This window comes from Prorops nasuta, unplaced genomic scaffold, assembly GCF_024137725.1.
Source record: "Prorops nasuta isolate Cenicafe-Biocafe unplaced genomic scaffold, Cenicafe_Pnas_1.2 PNAS00008, whole genome shotgun sequence".
NCBI classification, from domain to species: Eukaryota; Metazoa; Arthropoda; class Insecta; order Hymenoptera; family Bethylidae; genus Prorops; species Prorops nasuta.
In genome coordinates, this window is record NW_027116805.1 from 8,307,046 (window position 1) to 8,319,747 (window position 12,702).

The 12,702-nt window shown below is 47.4% G+C and overlaps 1 protein-coding gene across 8 annotated transcripts in view; it reads right to left on the minus strand.

The window, feature by feature from the left end:
- ttk (zinc finger and BTB domain-containing protein ttk) overlaps positions 1–6,531 on the minus strand; it is a 36,781-nt gene extending 30,250 nt beyond the window's left edge. Inside the window, exon 1 of one of the 8 annotated variants that reach the window (XR_010823002.1) lies at positions 6,083–6,521. The gene's annotated coding sequence lies outside the window, so the exon portion shown is untranslated. Of the gene's footprint in view, positions 1–2,506; positions 2,633–3,590; positions 3,782–4,125; positions 4,475–4,994; positions 5,082–6,082 lie in introns of those variants that run through there. The other 7 variants (XM_066731000.1, XM_066730994.1, XM_066730997.1 and 4 more) reach the window with 7 other exon arrangements.
- Positions 6,532–12,702: the final 6,171 nt, after the last annotated feature.

The following is a 12,702-nucleotide window of genomic DNA, read 5'->3' on the forward strand; positions in this document are numbered from 1 at the left end:
TTCGTCGTAGTGTTTTCTTTTGTCGTTCTCTTTTTTCCTCCTGTGTATAACGATTGGCGTCGAGTGTATCAAGGGTGGGAGAGAGAGAGAGAGAGAGAGAGCGTAGGCGAAATAGGGTGAGACAGGCTGATGGGGAGAGGAGAGAGAGAGAGAGAGAGAGAGAGAAAGAGACGGAAGATAGATATAGAGAGGGGAGAAACAGAAAAGCGGCTAACGCGGTCAGGCATGACGAATCGCAGCGCTTCAATTGCAGGTAGGTACCTTGTCACAGTTTTTGCGGATCGCGTTTTCATCCGCACAATGGGCAAATCGAAGGATAGGAAAATGATCTCACATCGGAGCACCGCCATTGTAGCCAGCAGCAGCCAAGGAACTCAAGATTTTAATCCTCGAGATACGCACAATACATAAAGACGGTGGGGGAGAGAGAGAGAGAGAGAGAGAGAGAGAGAGAAACGAGGGTTTGGCTGCTTCCCCGTACAGCAGTGATATAATTCCAAGCGGGAAGATTTTGTCTACTGTGTTTATGCGTGCGTGCGTGTGTCTGTCCGTGTATGCGTAAGCGTGTGTGCAAGTGCGCTCTCTGGCATATCTGCCCCTCGTCGCACTACTCCTCCCACTGGGGGAGTGCCAGGATGTGCTTGGAACGACGAATGCTCGAACGTGCTTGCGTACCAACACAAACACAAAGAGACACACTTACAATTAACTCGTAAATATTGGCCTGCTCGCAACCCGATCCATTCTGCTTCGAGAAAAAAGTGTGTAAATACGCTGTTTGATTAAAATTCCTAGTATTGGGAACGTAAGAAGTTCGGAGTGGAAGCTGAAGGGAGGGGGAAAGAATTCACGGATGAGGGCAAGAGGGCGCGCGCGCGTGCGCGTGTGTGTGTGTTTGAGAGAGTAATACACAGAGACGTTCCGTTAGCCTACGGGAGCTCGAGCACAGCAGGTAACGGAGAATTTCGCGGCAAGGGAGAAGCGATTGGCTAACAGGAGGAATATCTCCCCCACTCCCCCCCCCCCCTCTCTCTCTCTCTCTCTCTCTCTCTTAAGTACGTCCTACATTTTCGTGGCTTCTTGGCGAGTAGCGGCATTCCTAGCGAACATCTACCTAACCTCTTCAAAACCTGACACGATTAAACGTAAACACGACCAATTTTATTTTACCCAGTCTGAAAATTCGCATTCAGTTCTCTTTCGGAGAGATTTTCCAGATGTAATGATGAGGGGAAGAAGAGAAAGAGGTAGAGAGAGAGAAACTAAAATTATAGCCGAGAGTGTGGAGAAAGCGCGCGCGATGGGGCAAAATGCCGAGACGACAATGTTCGAGCGACTCTTCTGCCCCTCTTTGCGTTCTATCGCACACGCACACAAACGCGGAGGGACTTGCAGATATACGAGGAAGGGGAGAGAATGGACGAGGAGAAACGCTAACGGGGGACAAGGACAAACAGACGTGTATGGAAATACACGCAAACGGGAGGATGTGCGGTCGGCCATTTTTCTTTCCACTCGCCCCCACCTAACCTCTCTATGTCTGGCTGGCTTCTCTCGCCCTTCTCTTCTACTACCCTTACCCTTCAGTCCCCTCTCCATACCGCACGACAACGCGACACCGACGGCAACGACGACAACGACGACCTCTCAACGCACATTGGCGTAGTTCGAGTCTAACCCCCAAATTCCCATGGAAAACCAAGGAAAATTGTATTACAGGTTGTAGCTCCTAAAAAGTGTCTAAAAACGACGAGGGAATAAGAATTAAAGGAAGCCTCGTCGTACCGTGTGTAATGATATTCAGAGGGGTGTCGATTACGTGGACAAAAGGCCTGTGCAAAGGGGAACGCGCGTTTGATGCAGGTTTGCGCTCGCTTTGTTGGGCCCTGACACACAATGGAGCCACGGGCCCTGTCCAACGAGGGTAAAATAGGACCTGCACCGAGGTGCTGTGCACCTGTTTCAATATCCCAGAATATTTCCCAACTTGTTTCCGGACTGCCAGAGAGCAGCGTCACTCGTGTAGAAAGCGTATTAAGCGCGTCCGATAAACAGGGGAATTTTTGGTCAAAGTCCAATTATCACATGGAAAGCCCTTTTTCCATTCACGGCCAAATTCAGTGGTTTGTCCCCTCCATTAGCTGGCTAATCGCGGTGTAATGGAGGTTAAACGAGCTTTTCTCGCCAGCCGACACAAATTGCAGTCATTAACGGCGCCGATAAGAAAATACCGTGGGGAAAGCCAAACGACTCTGCTTCTAGTGTCGATATACGACACGTTGGCGGGAGAATCTGCTTGGTACGCGAGGCGGGGGAGGGAGGAGGGGGAGACGATGGAAAGAGACACGACTGCATCCACGGCGTGAGTAGGTTAGGTTAGTTCACAATAGAGAAATATTTGGGAGAGTGGTAAAATGTGAAACTGTATAGGGAGCGTCACGAGGGGAAATTGAAAGAGGTTTATTAGAGAGTAATTAAATTAATCTGGTAGGAAAGTAGAGCTTACGGGCACCATCATGGCCAGCATAATTGAAGCTTCAACCCCTCGCGGGTACCGCGATAAAATCGTCACGCTACTTTAATCCGGTGCCCGCAGGAAGTCGTATGTAAATTCTCGTCGAAACACACGTGGGGTATACGTGAACGAACGCTCCACTGCACAGCCACTTGTCACAAAAGTTTTTCAATACTGCCCCTCCCTTCCCCCTTCGCCCCCCCCCCCCCCCCCACTCACTCTCTCGCACTCACCCTACTTCCAATAATAACCCACGCGACGCTCTCTTCATTACTGATTTCATTCAAAGGTACGCCCTAAAAATCCTGTCTCTGGCATACCATTGGACTAAATAATAATCATAGTCGAGATAATACTATAATGTAAATACGGAGTAAAAAATATGAGTTTACGAGTGTTTTATATGATATACTGTGTTTTCAAGATGGAAGGCGTTGGGCGTTAGAATATCTTGCCACGTGTTTGGGCCACGTGGTTTATACGGTGCTGCGATTCTTAGCAGGGGAGGGAGGTCGATTTTCATATTTACTTTTTAATTTAACCAACAGTTTTTCCTCACCAAGCAACAATGATAAAGGTGTACTATATCCGCAGCGCGATCTAATCTACGACGAAAACACGTTCGGGAATTCAACAATGGCGTATATTATTGTGTATCCCGAGGCGAGTATCGTTCGGGGAGCCAAGTCCAATCCCTGCTCGAGCACGTTTATATCTCTGAGATAACGTGAATCCTTCGTCGAGATAAATGGCGTCACTGACGAATAACGGTAAAACTTGTTCTCTAGAGTCTCGGAGCAAGCATACTGGAAATGTCAGCGCGCGACAAAATTCATTCCACTAATTTTCAAAACTACCACACACGACTGTACAGTGAATTGTCTCGATCAAAAACTTGATTTTTCTAACGATAAATACAACTCGGATTGATGGCTAAAACGAGGTAGTGGAGGGGGTGAAAGTAAACAAATAGTTTAGGAAAAGAAAAAAGTGATCGGAAAGCTTCGTGGCGTACGAGTAAAAACTGGACGAAGCGAGAAAACGCGACTTAGGAAAGAGAGAAAAAGAAACTAACACACAGGTCGGGGTGACCGAGCAAAAACTCGCACAGTTATCCATCGTCGCGCAGGAATCCACGAGGAGGTTGTCGTATTATCGTGTACTTCGAACTCTATTCACTTGCTAATCCACAGTATTACAAGCGTATCTCGCCAAAGAGAGACATTTAAGATCACGATCGGTTCCGAATATTTATCACCGTGGTCTCTTCGTATAGAGAAACCGCACTGTTCACCACTAGCACACAAGAAGCACCACAAGGAGGTCACCCAGGACTCCTGGGGAGTTATCCCGATGTAGGAGAACGACAGAGAGGCAGATAGAGAGTGAGCGAGAGAGTGGGTGGGTGGGGAGACGCAGAGAGAGAGAGAGAGAGAGAGAGAGAGAATTTAGAATAGAAGTGGCGAAACACGTGCTGGGTAAACGGGATGGCAATGATTGCGCATTTGCTTTGGACACGTGGGAAGGGAAGAGGGGAGAAAAAGAGGGAGGGACGAGGTTAGCTGTATGCGCGAAAGAAGTGAGAAAAAGAGAGAAGAAACGAGACTCACCTGTTATGGGTGAAAGAGACACACGCGGTTACCGTGAGACTGTGGGAGAAGACTGACTCGGAGCCAAATGGGTTGTGGAGGCACTTGGAGGATCGGTCGGGGGGCGTCCACGAAGGCCCGAGCGACAATGAGGGAAGGAATCCACCGACGGGGAACTCAATGAACGCGAAAGGGGGAGGATGAACGGCAAACGTAGCGCCGACGGCACCCTCTTGCGGCGCCTATGCCCAGGAACGTACCTACACTCTCCTCCTCACCTCACCACTCCTTTCCTTTCTTCTCTTCTATTCACTTCACTTTACTCCGTTTCTCTCTTTTCTTCTCTATCTACTCGTAACTCGCAACCGAGCGCCTACTCTAAAACCAAACCAAAATCCACTTGTCTAAAAGATATAAAAAAAAATCTCCCTCGCTCTACCCCACTGCGTATCCCTTCCATCCTCAATCTCCCTACTCTACCCCATTTAAATTTCCCAATCCCACGATCCCAATCCCCAGTTTATCCCGAGTTAAATATTTTCATATGAGAAAGCAGAAAAAAAACGCCAACGCACACTTTTTCACACGAGATATACACGTCCGTAGATGAGTTGCTTGACGATGGAAATAATACAACGATAGCTGCGTGCTTGCTTGTATTATTAACAATATTTACTTTCCGCACCCCGCGTGATATAGATATGTATATATATATATATATATATATATGTTTGTATGTATGTCTTTGTATATGAATATATATGAAGATTCGCGGAAATTGGTAGCTGGTACGTCGAGGTGGATGATGTGGTGATGAGAAGAAAGTTTTGACGAGAGGAAATTGCGGTGAATTTATGGTAAGAAATTAGGATAGAGAATTTGATACGAACCTGGGGAGTGAGCGAGTACGAGGCTGAAGGCAGCAACAGACTAGAGGGAGAGAACCGCGCGGACCAGTGGGACAAGGATACCGGGGGAGATGGCGCTACGAGTCAATTCCGGAGGTGGGGCAGTTGATGGAGTGGGGGAGGAAGGGGAGATTTACGCAACCCTCTCTCACCCGATCGAAAATCCACGTCGAGAGGCACGCTCGATGCGCCGATAAGCCACGTAGTACCTTCTAAACTCATCCATTCCATTCCTTCCCTTCCCTTTGCTTGCAATCATTGAACAGAGAGGAGAAAAAAGCCCAACCCCGATCCTTTTCAAATGAAAAAGAAATAAACACGAAGCGCTATCGCAGCAATACGAGCGAGAGGAAAATAATGAAAAATAAACAAGAATATCATTCGGATTTAAAGATCGTTATATACCGAGTCTGGTGTCAAAGTTAACCCTTGAAAGAGGCTAGAAGAGGCTGCTTTGCGACTGCGGGTGTATACCCACACAAATACCGACGAACGAGGACACGCATGCAGACAGTCGCATACTTCCAGAGGAGCACGAACGCACACACCCAAGGGGAGCAGGGAGGGGGCGCGAGGGAAAGAAATTCCGAGGGGCGTTGTGGGAGGAGGGAGGGATGGTGGGGTGCGGCAGAGCGGCTAGGGGGAGGCGAGGGACGGTGAGGAGAGTTGAGAGACGGAAAGGAGGGTGGAGGGGGTGAGTGGAAAGATAGGACCAAGGGTGTAAAAGTAAAAAAAAGACGTAAGGTCTGGCAGGGAAAATATCGATCGTATGTCCAGTGGTAAGCGTGCGAATGGCAACGACCCTTCGGGTGGGAAACTTTTGCCACAGGAAAACGCGCACGTATTATATGTTTTCTCCCGATCCCTCTCTCTCTCTTTCTCTCTCTCGCGCATGCACACAGATACACAACACCGTCTCGCTCTATCTCTCTCTCTCTCTTTCTACCCATCGAAGTTAACCGCCCGCCTGGTTTTCCCCAATGTCAGCAGAGCTTCGCGATAAATAACGTAAAATTCTCTATCCAAGAGTTTCTAATTTGTTAAATGCAGTATGATTAATGCCGACTTACCTTGGCATCCTGGGAGCCCTGGAGTTTGATGGGGTGCTCTCCACCGAGGACGTGCGACTTGGGCCGTGCAGCGCTAGGACGCCATGTCAGCAAGTCGGTACTTCGGGACTCGGGTGGGTTCGGAGCTCTCGGATACTCTCGGGGCAGATAGGCGCACACGCATCTACGTTTACACCGTATTCACTTTACGCACACAAGTGAGCGACACACGAGGAATTGTATGGTGGTGTGTTGCGCGACGAGAGAGTACGTATATAGCAGGAATGTAGTCGGCCAACCCGATTACGGGGATCAGGAGAATGCCAGCTGCGCCACCTAGCGACACCCACGGAATCTCTCGGCCGACGCCTACTGGCAACGCGCAGCTTTCCCGTTTCCGTTCGTCGCGCTATCCTTCGCAGCAGTTCCTATATACAGCCCGAACTCTCTCGTCTGCGCGCCCTCGTTCAACGAGCACCGAAGCCTAAGCCAGAACCTCCCGCGATTTACTTCAACGGACCTCCAGCCCCCTCTGCCAACACCACACTATCACTCTCTCTCTCTCTCATTCTCACGTGCGCGCTCTTGCACAACCTCCTCTCCACGCCAACTAAACAACCTCTCTCTCTCTCTCTCTCTCTCTCTCTCTCTCTCTCTCTCTCTCTTTCTCTCTCAATCTTGGTTTATCTTCGTCGCACTCAATTCTTTGCTACACCCCCCTTCCACCTGCTCTGGACACCCACTATACCATCGCACCCTTCCGAACCTAGCTTCCTCCTACTCCTCTCCCCTCTACCCCGCACCATAGCTCTCCCCACTCCAACTTATTTCACCATCCTTTTCTAAATCACCTCTTCATCTATCTACGTATCCATCTCTATCTCTATATCTATCCTACAAACTCTAGTCTAGCTTTCCTCTCACTCTTACGCACAGATCTTTGTCCTTGTTTTCCGTTTTTCTTCCTCTCGCTTTGTTTCTAACCTCTCTCCCCACCATCATCCCTTCTCCCACTCTTTCTCCGTGTCTCTTCAATTAGGGGTTTTGTCTTTGTTCGGCATTCGTCCTTCTCCCCTCCCCTCCCTTCTATCCCCTTCCGCTCTCAAGCTCTCCTCACCCTCGATCAACCCGAAAAGGGCACTTATTTTAGCCCCTTTGTTCTCACGCTTATGTAGCGATTCTCCCTCTCTCTTTATCTCTCCTCGAGCGAGACGGATTCTCGTTCCTTCACGCCCTCGTCCTTGGGACTTTGCCGGTGAGAACACCCTTCGACCATGCCTGACTCATGTAACTCCTCGAGCCGTAGCCTAAAATCGCGTGATTCCAAAGCTGACCACGGCTCGACATACGAGACTCCTCGAACGCGATCAAAATTTTTCCCCTCTTTCTTTGACTTTACAACCGAATATATTTTTTTCTTACACCAGTTAAAGACAACTTGAAGTAAAATGCTAAGCATAACTTAAAATTTACACTGATAGATCTTTGTTCTGGATGGAAGTCAAAAAATTCTCGAAGAGGGTGCTGAAATTCCGTCAAGAGGGCTATTAAAAATATTTCAACGATATACGTAGAATTAATTTATGGAATAGGCGTTGAGTGGCTTAGGATTATTTGACTGAGAACCGTAGGTGGTTGATGGGATTTCGTTGGCGTGAAAGCGGCTCCAGAGGGAAGGGGAGTGGGGCCAGGGTCAAGGCGGAGGACGAGACTAAACCAAATCCTTTCACGAAAGCGTGGGGTCGGCGGGGTAAGGAGGAGTGAAATGGTCTCCGCTATACTTGGGGATGACCGAAAGCAGCTTGATACGATGTTGCAAGTCAAGAGGGCTAAAAGGAAACTCGCGCCGGCCAGTATTTCACGCGCATGCGCACTTACACTACTTAACTCCATGGAACGTACCAGATGGAGCCACCTCCACAGGATTCGAACTCGTGGCCATTTTATCATTTCTTTCCCTACCGGAAGTAACTTTCACGTCTCTCTTATCCCCTCCCACTTTTCGCTCCTTATTAAAATAGAAATAAAAGAAATATATAATATTCATAAATTTAATTGACGAGTAGTTGCGAGTTAACTGCCGGCAACACCTTGACACATTTACCCCGTGTAGTAGTCAACGTATCTGCCTGCCACCTCCACCAGCAATGCCTCGTCGATCTTTATCTACCAATTGAGTTAGAATGCAATGGAACATAGAATTAGAGGCGTTGGCAGTGTGTGTCAGCATAGTCTCTAATGAGGGCCCCAAATGGAATGGTATTTCTATGAAATCCTTATCGATAAGAGAACCTTAAGATAAAGCTAGCACAGCGAACCGAGATAATAGTTGGATCTCAGAAAATATATTCGAGTGTTGGGGACGATGGAAAAATGAAGGTGTGAGAAGGAAGACGTTGCGAAATGCGTGTCGCGCATTGAGAAAGGAAACGCGGATAGAAAAGGATGAGAATTGAGGAGGATGATGTGGTGTGAGTGGTGGATGGAGGGGGTTGGAGGGAGAGGGAGGCGGGTGGCTGGTGCTGGTATCGCGGTGGTCGGTGGCAAAGCGACTAGCGAGCAGAAGGGAGCAAGGGAAGAGATGGGGTGGGGGGTGGGGGAGACTCCACCGCACTTGACTGAGTTGGCTGGCGCTCGCGGCTTCTCGTCTCGGCTCGTCACTCCCGTCGTCTCTAGTCGTCTCTCGTGTCCTTGGCTTCGCTCTAGCGAGCCTCTAGCAACTCAGCTTATCGCCTAGCCCCGCACGCGTTATTTCTATGATATTGCTTGGCTCGAGTGGTCTCGTACGCGCATGCGCATTGAGCTTTGATTCCCTGCGCCCGCAATACACTCCAATAAGACATATATTACAGCAGGGCTGATAGCTTCTGAATTTCCTTGTTTTATATACTCTTTCCAATCCTCTCCCTTGAATATTCAACAGAACAGCGTCTGAAAGCAAGAAATCAATGAAACATTGCTTTTTAAACGCGTGGGATTGAAGAATAAGGCAATAGGGCCCTAGCTGCGGTGCCTAGGATAGACGTTGTAGAAAGGAGTGGGAGGAGGAAGATTGGGAGAAGGAGTGAGAAACTAGGAGTGGGAGTAGTCGTAGGCATAGGCGAAGATTACCGTGGGTGGAGGGTCGAAGAGGGACCGGATCGAGGAGTACTACACGTGTCGCTATTGCGGGGTGTTGACCCCAAATACTTTTTTCAACGTGACGTAACCATCAAAGGGTTGAGAAACTGACTCTCAGAGTCATCTCCAGCCAGACCCTTATTCCTTCATTGCTATGCTGTGTCTATTATCTTTTAAGAAGACCCAAACTTGCTGGACGTGAATCTTAAAGTTACCTTCCCTTCTTATATATACTACAATTAAAGCTTCACAAAACCAGTATGGAAATACAGAATTCCACACTCTGTTGCTAGTCTCTTACTAGGACCTTTGAAAACATTATAGGGTTTCGAAATGTCAAGTATCACCATAAAAAATCTCTTCTTGCACTTGAAGAGAATTCAGGAAAGCTGATAGAATTTCTCGCCTTATTAATTAGTCAGCATGAAATCGGACGATCTCAATAGCTCGAGTACCGTAAAGAGGTTAAGGCGACATTTAACCCTCGCATATGGTTCCCACTTGGAGTCTGGTATGTCGCAACACAGTCGACTTGTGTGTACCTAATTAGGAGCATTGAAGGAGTAGTAGAGGCGAACATCTTCCAAGGCCTACGGTGAATCGGAGTTAAACAATGGAAAGAAGAAATTGTAAATAATAATAATAATAAAATTGTTACACCGTCGAGTTAATGAAACTTCTTCGTAAGTCGAGAATTATCTTATCTCGGTTACACCCTGGCAAGAGGGTACAATATACATGATATTTTCAACCTTTTGCTTGGCTCTGGAGCTTTGCGAGGTCAAATGTTGGTCTCCAGATCTACTGAGCTTGGAAAATTACAGTTTAAACCTCCCTATATGACCCTCCTGCAAAGATATCCTTGTCCAAACCGCAAAAAACAGCCACAGGCCACATACACACATACATACACAATGAGTCGTACTTCAATGTATTCTTATACTGTGTATTTTTCTCCAGTGATCTGGGAGACATTCTTAATAACTCTTGGAAGATTTTATATGATATTTCCAGTATTTCTTTTTTCATCTGGAGCTTCTCAAGGTGTACCAAACTTAGAATATTACTGTTCAAACCTTCCTCCATGACCCTCTTGCAAAGATATCCTTGTTCAAACCATAAAAAAATAGCCACAGGCCATAATGTGTAATTCTGCAATATATTCTTACAGTTTGTATTTTCTCCACTGTTTTGGAAAATATTCTTGGCAATCCTAGAAGAACTTGCATGCTATTTACAGGATTTTTCCTGGCTCTGGAGCTTCTCGAGGTCTGCCAAGCTTGGAATATTACTGTTTAAACCTCCCTATATGACCCTCCTGCAGAGATATCCTCGTCCAAACCACAAAGAAACAGCCACAGGCCGCACAATTTGTCGTTCTCCAATGTATTATTACAGTGTGTACATTTTGTAGTTTTCTCCAGTGAATTAGGCAACATTCTTGGCGACTCCTGGAAGAATTTCAAAGGACAGGGAGAAAGTGGGTAAAAAGCAGAGATGACGAGGCTCGATAAAAAAAAAGTTGGTAAGCGTAGCGGGCGACGAGTAACGGCATACATACCTCGCTTATATGTATATATAATCGTATGTAGGGAAGGGGATGACTCGAAGGGCCATTGCTCCCTGGCGTGGGCTCGATCGCCGCTCGGAAAAGGATCCACGACGATCTCCGATAGCCACCAAGCTCCTTCAGGATATTCCAAATTAACCTTGTCCAAAAATAAATTGCCACGTGGAACATGCTCTGCAAGCTCTCCCACCCTGGCTGTTTCACTGGCGTCCCTCTGGATTTTTTTTGCCTGGAAAATGTCTAATTGTAGCGTTTGTTGAAGTGGAGCGAGAATAACGAGAAGGAAAAGTTTAATGGTGCAGAGAGAGAGGGAGGGAGGGAGGGAGAGAGAGAAGAATAACATTGATAGATATTTAATTCTCTCATCAAATATATATAAACTTTTCTAAACCCTATACCACGGTCTTTTTTTTGCCAGGTTAGACTGGGCACTCGCGACCAGTCTCCTTTCCCCGTTCAACGACTCGTCCGAGGCATGCACGCAGACCTGTGCAGCACGAGCATCCCTATTCTTGAATCTACGTCTAACCCTAGTTCTAACCCAACCTGAGAAGAGACGCCCTTATACCCAGACGTCGGCGTCACGGATGGGGAGGCGCGTGTATATATATCCCCACCACGGCATCCCTCATCCAAGGGTCGTTGATCCCCCAAGGACAACGACCTTGCGCCTCACTGTGGCAGCCAAGCGCTCCAACGGTTCTGCCTTCCCGGATTCCTCGATTACCAATATCTTTCACTCCTTCCTTCCTTTCTCTTATGCCATACACGACGCGTACTAGCCTTACATTCCCCCACCTCCCTCACCCTCGCTACATCCACACTCCATCAAAGATTTTCTTTAACAGTCTATCAATGGATGCTTCGTTGATTCAACTCTCTCCAAGTCGACGAGGGATAATCGTCCACCAATTTTCAAAGCCTTCCCACCCAGCATCGTTGCATGAATTTTTCATGACCAAGCACAGATATGCATGACCCCGACCCGCATATAAACCCTTCAGTCCCAAGCAAGCGTCGTCGTTGCCCAATCGATTCGGCTAGCCACGACGAACAAGTGGCAAGCTTCCTCGTCTAGGCCAACTGATAAGGCAGAGAAGGAGCAAGGAGCGGGTGGGTGACTCGCTCGAGTCCCCACGCACGTTCAGCATGCGTGTGAGCGCCTCTCGCGTAATACCAAAGGGAAGGAACAACATCCATGCTGACCTACTAAAAGCCTACACGAATATACTTTCCTCGACTCTTCTAAAACTTTCAGTCACTTCTCTTTTCAGACTCTACTCGACAAAAATACCAATCGACTCGTCATTAGGGCACAGAATGTGTTCTATTTCACACGAGAGCTTTATGTCAGTCGTGCATGAATATTTAATTCCTTCCCCCTTCTCCTTCTCTCTTTGTAACATTGAAAAAATACTAGTAGTCAACTAGGTTTCAACTGGGGCTGAAGTTGCGACAAGTGGCCTTGCGACGTAGCGAAGCAGCAAGTGTGGGGCCTGCTCACTGGACCACAGAGTCACAGAGTTACTTTTGACACGTGAATGCGCCCTTTGTTCGCCACTCCCTTCGTCAGTTACCCCGAACCTCAGCGTGTCCGAGCCAGGTAGGTAGGTAGGCGCAGGTAGCTGAAAGTCAATTTTTGCTGAGAGGGGAGAGCCTGTTTACTGTTCGGATACAGTGTTACAGGTTGAAACTCATTGTGGCTTAGGCCAATTCAACTTGAACGTTCGAGGGTTTCCATCAAGCATAATTCATCGTAACGGTACCCTTTATAGCCTCCCAATACCTTACTGCGATAAACCCCTCCTCTCATTTTAATCTGAAAAAAAATCGTTTGGTAACTAAATGTTAGCTAGTATATTAAAACAAAGAACAATAAATAACACTGATAAACAGTTTTAAGAAATTAACCAGTTCTGTGTTAGAGGATATCACTGGAGGATGATTTTAT